The sequence below is a fragment of the Rhododendron vialii genome, chromosome 12a, assembly GCF_030253575.1.
Source record: "Rhododendron vialii isolate Sample 1 chromosome 12a, ASM3025357v1".
Taxonomy (NCBI): Eukaryota; Viridiplantae; Streptophyta; class Magnoliopsida; order Ericales; family Ericaceae; genus Rhododendron; species Rhododendron vialii.
Window position 1 is genome coordinate 31,500,822 of NC_080568.1, and position 12,718 is coordinate 31,513,539.

The window sequence follows — 12,718 nt, forward strand, 5'->3', positions numbered from 1 at the left end:
ATAATGCGAGAATTTCAATAGAGGGGTATCGGTGAAATTTATCCAATAAAATAAATATAGATGCACATCAAGTGATGGGGGCGCGGCATTTGCATTTATAAACAAAATATAAACTGAAATCACAATTTATTAAAAAAATATCAACGCTGCGTCATTAAAATGGCAATTTTGTAGCCTTATCATAGTGGAGCTGTTTGTATAAGGTATAATGATATATTAAGTGTCAAAATCTGTAACCCTCCGATTTGTTGGGAGCAAAATAAAATAAAATAATTCTTTAGGAAAATTTTGCTAAATAATTATAAATTTTCCAAAATAAAAGTTTAACTATTACAATCTGAAGATAGATTTACCGAATCAAAATACAATAACTTCATAGCCGACTCTAGGCTTGATACGAATTCCAAACATACTCGATCTCCGCTCCTGATATTCCTCTTGTCTGAAAGCCACTCCATTATTGAATCCTGCACTCGCTGACAAATTGATCGCTTCTTATCCGTGATAAATCACCCAGTAGAATAATCCAACCCAACTACCCCTTTTACTTTACAATTAGCAAGCAACAGGATAATAATAATGCGAAGAAGTAAAACAAGGACTTTTCACATAAATTGGTTTATTACTATCCATTAACCTATCGTATGATCTAAGATCTCATCCGTAAGATCTTTCATCTCCAACCGCTAGCCATGCTCGGTCCCATGAGATCACTTCCTTTTGCTGTCGCAGATACACCTAAGTTATATACCGAGTGTGCACCCCAATAACTACAACAGAGGGTAAGCTTATCATGCCTGAATCATGACTAGGGTTCGCCTATCTTATATACCACTTCACAATCATCACTGGACTTCCGCCAGTGTATTAATTCATCACTGGACTCCCGCTAGTTTCAATCTCATCACAAATCTCATCACATCTCAAAATCACTCCTGCAGACAATCTCTAGAAAAAAAAAACTTTCCAATTTATCCATTACCTAGCATCGTCTAGGTGAATTCTATTCGCATACCACCTCATATCTCTAGGGTCCATTCTAACATTTAATCGAGTATTGGAGCAATATACAATTAAATCAACTAATAATTAAAACAAATAACAAGTAATGCAATCACACAACCTTTTATGAATGAGTCGTTGCCCTTAATCTTGTATGGCCAATAAGTTAAATATTACTAACGAAAATCTTTATTAATAAAGAGAATTAATTTTGTTCAATTACTAGTAAGTCTAGGCTTGTATTAGGATCTTTTATGAAATTAGATTAACATATAAGTGATATGGGGTTGAAACTGTACACTTAAGTAATCTAAAGGCCTAATCCTTTTAAGTCAAAACTCATTTGGGCCAAATTTCTATACTACACAACCTCAGGGGTATATCTGCAATAAGATAACCACCATATTTAATGATTTGGGCTGAAACATCACATTAAATATTTCCAGGGGGTTAACTGTAATATCAGCATCTTCTTTTTCAAAAACTACACATGAATAGTAAATGTTCGAAACGAAAACAAGGGAATTTCCGTGCGACGTCAGGGTTGATTTCTCCAACTTTGAAACGTTAAACACCAATACATGAGCACTTAATATAGTAAGGGTTGATTTCTCCTACTACGAAATGTTAAACACCAATACATGAACACGTAATATAGTTAGGGGAAGGTAGGAGATGGATTGTAATACCTCGGGTTGGTCGAATTGGATAAAAAAACCGAAACTTTGAATTTGGAGAAGATGACTTCCGGGTTGGCTATGGGGGGACCTTGGGACCGAATTGAATGTTGTTTGATGATGCTAGGAATTGTAAGAGTGTTTAGAACGGTCGAATTGGGTTTTGGTGGAACGAAACTACGAAACTCACTTTTCTCTGTCTAGAACTCCAAGGATTGGAGCTTGGTTTTCTTTGATTTTTCTCTCTTTTAGACTAGAGGGGTGTGGAGAGTATCGTGGTGTGCCCTAGGGTCGAAGTGATGAGGTATTTATAGGAGAATTTTGAAGAAAGTGATAATAGTATATTAATGAAAATTCTATCTCTTGGGCTTTGAGATGGACGAGATAAGGACGAATATATGATCAGGGAGAAAGTAGAGACTAAGTAGGAGAGGGAGAGACGGAAGGAGTGTGCATGCATGCATGCGAATAAAAATAAGATAATAAGATAAGATAATTATATTTATATATATCTATTAAGGAAAAGAATTTTATTATTTCGAATAATACTTTTTAAATGATATTCTTAATGATAAAAATTATGGGTTGTTACAAAATCAATATCCTTTGTATAATGGTATAAATTAATTGGTGAGGATTCTAAGCCAGGCTTGTGTGAGCATTAATTCTATATATGTGCATCATAAACTTCGGGGTTTACGCATATCCAATTAATAAGTGACATCAACGTTGATGGTGAAAATTAAGAAATTTTATTACAACTTACAAATTGTAAGGACCCGTATTTTTCGGATATTATTTAAAGGTTTTACAAATGTTAAAAATTGAGGAAAATGTGAAATTTATTAAGTTTGTTTGATTTGGGGTTTGAGTGATGGAATTGGAAGTTGAGGGGGGTGCAAGTGTGATTAGTGCATATGTTAGTATATATAGGGTGAGTGTATGTGCAGGGGATAAAAAGTCCTCCTCTCACTCTCTCCTTCCCGTTCGAGGTTACTTAGAAATGGGAGGACGAAATTAGAAAGATATACCTGCAGTTGTCTTGATTTAATTGATATGAGTTTAAAGTAGATTTTCATGATTACTGAATTTTTGCATGATGAACCGTACTATGGTTGAGATGTATCCATGCATTGTGTGTTTGTTGGACTTGGCATGGCAAATTTCGAGATCGAAATTTCTTTATGGAGGGAAGGGTGTAAGGACCCGTATTGTTCGGATATTATTTAAAGGTTTTACAAATGTTAAAAATTGAGGAAAATATGAAATTTATTAAGTTTGTTTGATTTGGGGTTTGAGTGATGGAATTGGAAGTTGAGGGGGGTGCAAGTGTGATTAGTGTATATGTTAGTATATATAGGGTGAGTGTGTGTGTAGGGGATAAAAAGTCCTCCTCTCACTCTCTCCCTCCCGTTCAACTCTCTCTCCCTCCCTCTCGGCTTCTCACTCTCTCTCACTCATTCCACCACCAAAGCTCAAAACCCATACAGTATACCTTCCAATCTTTCATCCTTGCATGTATTGGAGCTCGTATTGCGTTCGTAGGAGCTCGGTGACTCGTATTCGGCTCAGTTCGGGGTTTGAAGTTCTAGGGCTTGGGTAATCATTTGATTTCAGCTTTAGCACTTAAGGTAGGGATCTCTCTCTCTATATATATGTTCTTGAGTTGGTTTTGTGCATGAAATCGTGCCTATAGTTATTGTGATTGTTGTTACAGTTGAAATCCATGAAAGATCTGCTTAGAATCTGCTCGAACAGCCTTGTTATCGATACCCTTGCCATTGTTATCGATACCTTTGCATTACTGAACCCAGAAAAGCCATCGTTATCGATAACATTTCCCTTGTTATCGATAACACTGTGTCCCAAAACCCAGAAAATCATTTGTTATCGCTACCATTTGCCATTGTTATCGATACCCTTGCGTCTGGAACCATTTTTGACCAAATGGTATCGATACCTTTGTGTTAGGTATCGATACCTGTTGCTTATCTCCAGCTTTCACTGTTTTGGTTTTCGATCATTTTTAGCTACCTAAACAACTTTCAAACATAGTCTTTCGCACTTCAATGATTCCTTGGTCATCCTCATTCGTTGGTTCTCGTCGTGTTGAATACAAATATCAAATAGAATGAATTATTGTCCTAATGCTTTATTGATGCGTTCGTTTAACTACTAGTGGTGGCGTGAGATGCTAAGATAAACAGAGTGATCATGCTTAAGCTAAATGTGGGTGTTGATAAGATTGAATGTTGGATAGGAGGATGGATAACTCATGAGACGAAATACGAGAACTTGACACCTGATGCCAAGTAGTACGAGAAATGAGTTGGGACGACTAATTTGGTAATGAAATGGAAATATGAATTGGTATGTAGACCGTTTACTCGATATCAATCTCTCTCTTTATTTATAATCGTACAACCAGAGCCTTAGAACTACATATGTCGAAAAACAATGAAATGAGTTGTGGTCGGATGTACGGAGTCATGAGTACCGGAACTTGAATCAGATGTACGGGGTCATGAGCACCCGGAATGTAAATTGGATGTACGGGGTCATGAGCACCCGGAAATGTATTATGGGTATATGGGGCCCTAAGACCCGAAAAATCTCTTAAGTTCATTATTCGGTACGTTAATGAAGGAAGAGCTATCTGAGCTCATATTGGAAGTAAATGAGAGATGTACGGGGTCCTTAAGACCCGGAATGTAAGCCAGTAACCGTAGAAGTGTACAAAATGGAATTGATCAATAAGGACACGAAAAAGGATGGCAAATAGACCGATTAATGACAAGTGAGGTGCCTTTGAGCCTTAAGTTCCTTCATGAAGTTACGATGGTTGCATTCTCTATCATTGTCTCTGACTTCATTCTTTTATGTTCAAATCTTCTCATTTGCATATAACGTTTGTAGAGATTTTCCTACTAGGCATGTGTTTTGCTCAAACCTATCATTCTTTCAGGTACAACTCAAGAGCATTAGCATGGAGTACTTGACGTGCACATTATCTCATCCTTTTGAAAGTGAACATCAAGGAAACAACTCAGATATCTTTGTAAACTCTTTTGAGAAGACATAAATTGTAATTTTCATTTAAATCCTTGGTTTAAAAGTCCTGTAATTATTTAACTTGTCTTTGTCTAAACTTTGGAACTTTGGAGCCAGAGTGCCATTGTTGTAATCTTTCGAACTGGATCGTACTCAATAAATGAATATGAGAAAGTCTTTTGGGTTATTATAAGTATACCGCGATAGTTTTCCTTTTAAAAGTTATTATTATTATTATGTTAAAAATTGAGGGCGTAACACAAATCCAGAACCTCTGTTGAAATTGCACCTGTTGGTAACATGTAAGCTCTATTTTAAAAGCCATAAAAAAATAAAGGTATATATCACTCTGAAGCTGTGGTTCTAACCATGGGGGAGTCTTACTCTTCACTCTGAATCACACTCAAATTTGAACCTAATTAGTTTGTTCCTTTATGACACTTAACTTTGAATATCTATTAGTTAAATGAATGTAAAAGGAAACCCTTTTCGACATTCTGTTAATAACTTTGTAGACAAATAGTTTTAGCATTTTTTATTTTCTTGGAGCAGTAAAATAGTATTCAAAAATAGTAGTAATCATATTGTAATGTTTTCTTTCAAAAACTAGTTAGTAGTAAATTTGGCCCCCCACAAGTATATGATGGGTTCAGAAACCCAAGATTAGCTCTAGAGGTATGCGAAAGCTGGCTCGTACACCCAAGGAACAGAGACGGTAATGTGATAACTGAATTTGCTAAACAACTAGCCCAACAAAAAACAGAACCTCTGAATTGGACCAAACCGATTTTAGATGATAAAACCGATACGAATGTACCGGGCTTCAGAAGGTGCGACGTGGGACAGCGAGAGTGAAGAGCACTTCTAGATTTGGTGAGTGGACGTGGCGGAAAAGTGGATTTATATATTAGACAAAGTTTAGGGCTGATTATGATATAGCAGGCGGTGGGTTTTTGGTTGATAGCTAGGGTATAATGTTTTGTTGGGTTTTGCCCATGTGAAAAAGAAAAAGAAAAGAAAATAATTATAGTTGATTGGCTGGTGCATTTATTGGCTTAAGTTATTGTGCTCTTTGGAAGTGGTGGCCGGCTGTGCATTAAGAGCCATTGTGACATTGGGCTCCAGATTCTTCTGGGCAATTGAAGAGGCTTTTGTGCTGGCCCTTTGTCATGCCTATTTATAGGCTTCCTGTGTCGAGATTAGTGTAGAGATGAAAAAGAAAGAAAAGGCAGAGAAGTAAGTGTGTGCCGAGTGAGTGAGAGTGAGAAAAAGGAGAGGGCAGCCCCTTTGGGGGTTGCCGGATACACCGGCCAGGAGGTGAGAGGAGAAAAGATGTGAGGGAAAAATAGAGTTGTGGGGGTGAGTGTAAAACGTTGTATAGAGCCATGTGTTAGGAGCTCGGGGAGGGTTTTACATCTCACATTGTAATCTCTATTTTTCATATAGTGGAAGATTTCTCTCTCTCCCGTGGACGTACCCGAGTTTGGAGAACCACGTATTTTGGTTTTGTGTTCTTTTTGTGTGATTGTTTTTTGTTACGCTTGACATGTGGCTTTGACGGTTAATACGGTGATGATGAAAACGCGCGGTGATGAACGGGATGAATACGGTGATGATCGATAGTGACAGAGATGTCGGATGAGAAGCTAGGTCGTGAACCATAGCTTTGATATCATGTTAAAATAAAATAAGGATGGGAAAAATGTGTATTGGATTGAATGAATCAAACTATACAACGGGTCATCTATTTCTACAAAGGGATGAGACCTAGTTATGGAAAGGAAATAATCCTAATTCACTAATTACAATCAAATCGTAATCACAGAAATCGTAAAAATATCGATCGTAATCAAATCAGGATATGATTACGATATTCTAACAATATCAAACGATATCCAATCAATGTGGCGTTATCAATGTTCTAGACAAACTCTAAAAAGTGAACGATTTCAATAATTGTTGTGGACCCGAAAAAAGCTCACAAATAGTCCAAAACCGGACCGGACTGGTTAGAACCCACACTGGATAGTTGTGAATTTGTGATATAGTTTCGAGATACGAACTTGCACATGCGCGCATGGCCAGAACTTTGATAGTATATGAATGACTAGCTTAATTCACAACTGTATGCCTGTAATTTTGGTCAAAGGCTTGCCTTAAAATATATTTATAAGGCTACAAGTACTTGTTCATCTTTAAGTCGTTCATTTACCCATTCATCTCGATCCATTCTACTCCTCTATTTCTATTTCTAACTCCCTTTTACCGGACGCTGGGGGGCTGTTGTCTCCGAATTTGGGCTCACTCCGGTCTCGCTCCAATGATCGGAAACATTCACTTCGTAGAGCTCGTCGAGTAGAACAACTATGCAAAAAATCAGCTTAATTGAATATCATTAAGTGCCTGATCGGAATCCATATAACTCTCGGTCCATGGGTTACAGTGGATTTGATCAAGTGTTTCGGATCCATTCTTTTCAAGATAAAAAGGTTCCGATCAGGCACTTAATGATATCCAATTAAGCTGATTTTTTGCATAGTTGTTCTACTCGACGAGCTCTACGAAATGAACGCTTTCGATCATCGGAGCGAGACCGGAGTGGGTCCTGAATTCGGGGACAGCAGCCCCCCAGCGTCCGAGACCTTGAAGCAGCTTATAACGAGCTCCAACCTCGATTTCCCGATAGACACGAAAGATCAACTTCAATCTCTTGAGAACGAGATAAAGCACTTGAGAGGATTTCTCAAGATTACAGAGAAGAAACGCAACGAGTATTTAGAAGTGATGAAACTTGTGATGCAGATCAAAGACGTGGTTTCCAAAGCAGAGAACATCATAGAACTATTTGTAAGTCATGCTTTCAAGGGTGATGCCTCTCCATTTCAAAACAACAATAAAAAGAAGAAAAAGAAGAAGAGAAAGAGAGAAAAGAAGAAAAAGAAGGCTATTCGTGAACATCAGGATCATCTTTCTTGGGTTCTAGAAAGTGTCAAAACGAAGATCAAGACTCTTATGGCTAACGTGAAGGAGATTTACGACGAGAATATGTATGACATTAACGGAGTAGCAGTCAAAAAACCCAAGCACTCGTCTACCGGAAGTGGAGGTATTGGTACATATTTTCAATAATTTTAAGATTCAAAATTTAGTTTCGGAAACTTCTATATATGCTTTCCATTTCAGCTATGTCGGGCATTTACTACCCCCTTAACTCTTAGCTTCTCCCTCGATCGTTACCCTTCCTTTTATTTCCATCAGGAGGTTCAAGCTCATCAGGAGGGAGACACACATCCAAAGTTGTTGTAACGAACGCTATGAATGCAAGCTAAGAACGAAAAATTGAAAACTAAACAAGAAATCACAAAGACACAAGATATACGTGGTTCCCCAAGATGGGTACGTCCACGGGCGAGGAGAGAGAGGATTCACTAACCAACGTGAAGAAGAGATACAAAGAGCCGGCTATAATCCGTAACTCTAGAAAGGCCACAATATGAAAGCCCAAAAGATAATTTCTAGAAGTACCCCAAAAGCCTTATTTATAATAGGCTACAAAAACGGGAACAACATAATTAACCAATGTGGGACTAAAGAATACAAGACATTCCCAACAATTCTCCACCTTGACTTGAATTCCACCGAACTAAATCACCAAATATAGCTATCCCCTTCTAACCTCTCACTCGCCAAATGCCCCCGAGGGGCGATCAACTGCAAATACCAAGCAAGCCCAAGCAATGCTTGAACTTGGCAACCGGAACCGGTTTAGTCAACATATCTGCTGGGTTATCTGCCGTACCCACTTTCTTCACCTCAACTTGCTTCTGTGAGATGATATCCCGAACGAAGTGATACCTGACATCGATATGCTTAGTCCTCTCATGATACATCAGATTTTTAGTCAAATGTATAGCACTCTGCGAATCACAAAATACTGAACTCACACCCTGTGCAAGACCAAGCTCACAAAGCAAACCTCTCATCCACAATGCCTCCTTCACAGCTTCAGCAATGGCCATATACTCCGCTTCTGTTGTAGACAGCGCAACTGTAGCCTATAAAGTAGCTTTCCAACTAATGGCACTTCCGGACAGAGTAAAGACATAACCTGTCAGAGACCTCCTCTTATCGTGGTCACCGGCAAAATCCGAATCAACATAACCAACAGCATGATCACCAGAATTGACAATCCCAAACAATAGACCAACACCTGCAGTTCCGCACAAATACCGTAGTATCCATTTCACAGCCTCCCAATGTGCCTTTCCTAGACGCCCCATATAACGACTAACGACACTAACTGCATGTGAAATATCAGGACGAGTACATACCATGGCGTACATAAGGCTCCCAACTGCGCACGAATATGGAACTTGAGACATATACTTCTCCTCATCCTCCGACTGTGGTGACAACTCAGCTGAAAGTCGAAAGTGTGCTGCCAAAGGGGTACTGACTGGCTTCGAGTTCTGCATGGCAAAGCGCTCAAGCACTTTAAGAACATAAGACTTCTGATTCAAAAATAGTTTGCCAGCTACTCGATCTCTGCAAATCTCCATACCCAAAATACGTTTTGCTGCACCCAAATCTTTCATCTCAAATTCACCACCTAACTGTTGTTTCAACCTGTTGATTTCTGATACACTCTTGGCAGCAATAAGCATATCATCAACATACAACAGTAGATAAATAAATGAACCATCTGGAAGTTTTCGAAAATACACACAACTGTCATACTCACTTCTTGAATATGACTGGCTTATCATAAAAGTATCAAACCGCTTATACCACTGCCTAGGGGATTGTTTGAGGCCATACAAAGACTTACGAAGTAAACAAACGTGATCCTCCTTACCAGAAACAACAAATCCCTCAGGCTGACGCATATAAATCTGTTCCTCAAGCTCGCCATGCAAAAACGCAGTTTTGACATCAAGTTGCTCTAACCCAAGATCATAACATGCAACAATAGCAAGTAAAGTGCGAATGGAACTATGTTTTACAACTGGTGAAAATACCTCATTGTAGTCAACACCCTCCTTCTGGCTGTATCCTTTCGCCACTAGCCGAGCTTTAAACCGAGCGTCTTCTACCCCTGGAATACCTGGTTTGCGCTTGAAGATCCACTTGCATCCAACAATCCTCTTCCCTTTCAGCGGTTCTACTAACTCCCATGTCTGATTCTTCTGAAGAGACTCAATCTCCTCATTCATAGCAACAAACCACTGTGCAGACTCAGTGCTCGAAATAGCTTCCGTATAGCTGGAAGGCTCTTCATACTCAACTGTCTCAGCAACTGATAAAGCATAGGCCACCATCTCAGAATAAGCCGAATACCTTTCAGGAGGCCGAATCTCCCTCCTTGGCCTATCTTTAGCAATAGTGCGTGGTTGCTCAACTAATGCATCAACCTCTGTGTCTGAACTCTTGAACTCCTCTTCAATTGGCTTCTCAATGTGCTTCTTCCCTGAGTCGGAAGCTTCACCCAAAAACTCCACCTGCTTTGGAACACTATGTTCCTGAACTGTATCATCAACCTGCTTAGACTCCTTAATCAGATAATTTTCATCAAAAGTCACATCCCTACTGATCAAAAACTTCAAATCATCAGAGCACCATAACCTGTACCCTTTGACACCTGCTGCATAACCCAAGAAAATACACTTCTTGGCCCGTGGCTCCAGTTTACCTTCATTCACATGAGCGTAAGCTGGACACCCAAAAACACGCAACACAAAATAATCAGCCGGATGACCTGACCATACCTCAAACGGAGTCTTACACTCAATAGCAGTCGACGGAGACCTGTTCACCAAATAGCATGTTGTGGAAACGGCTTCAGCCCAAAATTCTTTGCCCAATCCGGAATTGGACAACATACAACGTGCCTTCTCCAAAAGAGTCCTGTTCATTCGTTCAGCCACACCATTTTGCTGAGGGGTTTTTCTCACTGTGTGATGCCTCACAATGCCCTCATCACTACAAAATCTATCAAACTCGCCAAGACAAAACTCCATACCATTATCAGTTCGCAAACGTTTTATTTTCTTACCAGTCTGATTCTCAATCAAAGTTTTAAACTGTTTGAATGTATTAAAGGCGTCACTCTTATGTTTCAACATATACACCCAAACTTTACGAGAGAAATCATCGATAATACTCATAAAATATCGAAAACCACCTTTAGAAGTTACCTCTGCGGGACCCCAAAGATCCGAGTGAAAATAATCCACTGTGCCTTTGGTGCGATGAACAGCTGTACTGAATTTTACCCTGCACTGCTTGCCGTAGACACAATGCTCACAGAAATCCAGTTTCTCAATTTTCTGGCCACATAGCAAACCCTGTTTGCTCAAAACTGTCATCCCCCTCTCGCTCATATGCCCAAGGCGCATATGCCATAAACGAGTCAAGTCTGAATCTGAAACCTTGGATGAAGCAACCGTTGCTGCAGCACCTAAAACTGTACTGCCCTGGAGTGTATAAAGGTTACCACGCTTTTGACCCTTCATCAGTACTAATGCATCCCTTGAGACTTTCAAAACTCCACCTTCACCGAGGAATTTGCAACCATGAGAATCAAGAGCACCCAGGGATATAAGATTTTTCTTCAAATCCGGAACATGTCGAACCTCAGATAAAGTCCTAACAATACCGTCATGCATCCTAAGCTGAATCGTTCCTGAACCAACAGTCTTACAGGCCATGTTGTTGCCCATCAAAACTGTACCACCATTGACAGCCTCATAAGTAGAAAACCACTCTCTATGCGGACACATATGATATGAACATCCAGAATCTAGAACCCACTCGGTATTAGAGCGAGAATCGCCCTCTGTAACTGATAACACATTATCTGACTCATCTGAACTTTCAGCAATTCCAGCAATTACTTTACCCCCTTTCTGGTCTTCTTTTTCCTTCTCCTTGAGTTTTAAACAGTCACTTTTCCAGTGCCCGGGTTTCTTGCAATAATTGCACTTTCCCTTCTTCTTACCTGATGATATGGATCTTCCCCTATTACTCGACTCCACCCTTTCTGTTGTTCTTCCCCTAACAAACAAACCCTCCGCATGTGTATCACCCTCACCTGACACTTTTTTCCTCAATTCTTTCGAATATAGGCTGGCCTTAACATCCTCCATGGATATCGTGTCTTTGCCATACAATAGGGTTGTAACAAAGTGCTCATACGAAAGTGGTAAAGAACATAGCAAAATTAGGGCTTGGTCCTCATCCTCAATTTTACTATCAATATTTTGCAGATCCATAATAATACGGTTGAACTCGTCTAAATGATCTTTAACAGGTATACCTTCTCGCATACGAAATGTATAAAGACGTTGTTTGAGATATAACCTGTTGGTGAGCGACTTCGTCATATATATGCCTTCCAACTTCAGCCAAATTCCTGCTGCTGAAGTTTCTTCTTCCACCTCGCGAAGAACGTCATCTGCCAGACTCAACTGAATAGAACTCAGAGCTTTGGCATCCGTATCATCCCAATCTTCCTCTTTGATTCCAGAACTAGTCTTGCCTAACAAAACCTTGTGCAATCCTTGTTGGGTTAGCAGAGCCTTCATCTTTACTCTCCAAAGACTGAAACTGCTGCTCTGCCCATCAAACTTCGCAATCTCAAATTTAGCCGCCATAGCCACAATCGGAAACGAAACCCTAGTTTTTGCAACCTAAGGCTCTGATACCAGTTTGTTGTAACGAACGCTATGAATGCAAGCTAAGAACGAAAAATTGAAAACTAAACAAGAAATCACAAAGACACAAGATATACGTGGTTCCCCAAGATGGGTACGTCCACGGGCGAGGAGAGAGAGGATTCACTAACCAACGTGAAGAAGAGATACAAAGAGCCGGCTATAATCCGTAACTCTAGAAAGGCCACAATATGAAAGCCCAAAAGATAATTTCTAGAAGTACCCCAAAAGCCTTATTTATAATAGGCTACAAAACGGGAACAACATAATTAACCA

The 12,718-nt window shown here is 39.5% G+C and overlaps 1 protein-coding gene across 1 annotated transcript in view; it reads left to right on the forward strand.

The window, feature by feature from the left end:
* LOC131312054 (tubby-like protein 8) overlaps nucleotides 1–12,718 on the forward strand; it is a 60,766-nt gene that overhangs the window by 24,033 nt on the left and 24,015 nt on the right. The window lies entirely within an intron of this gene.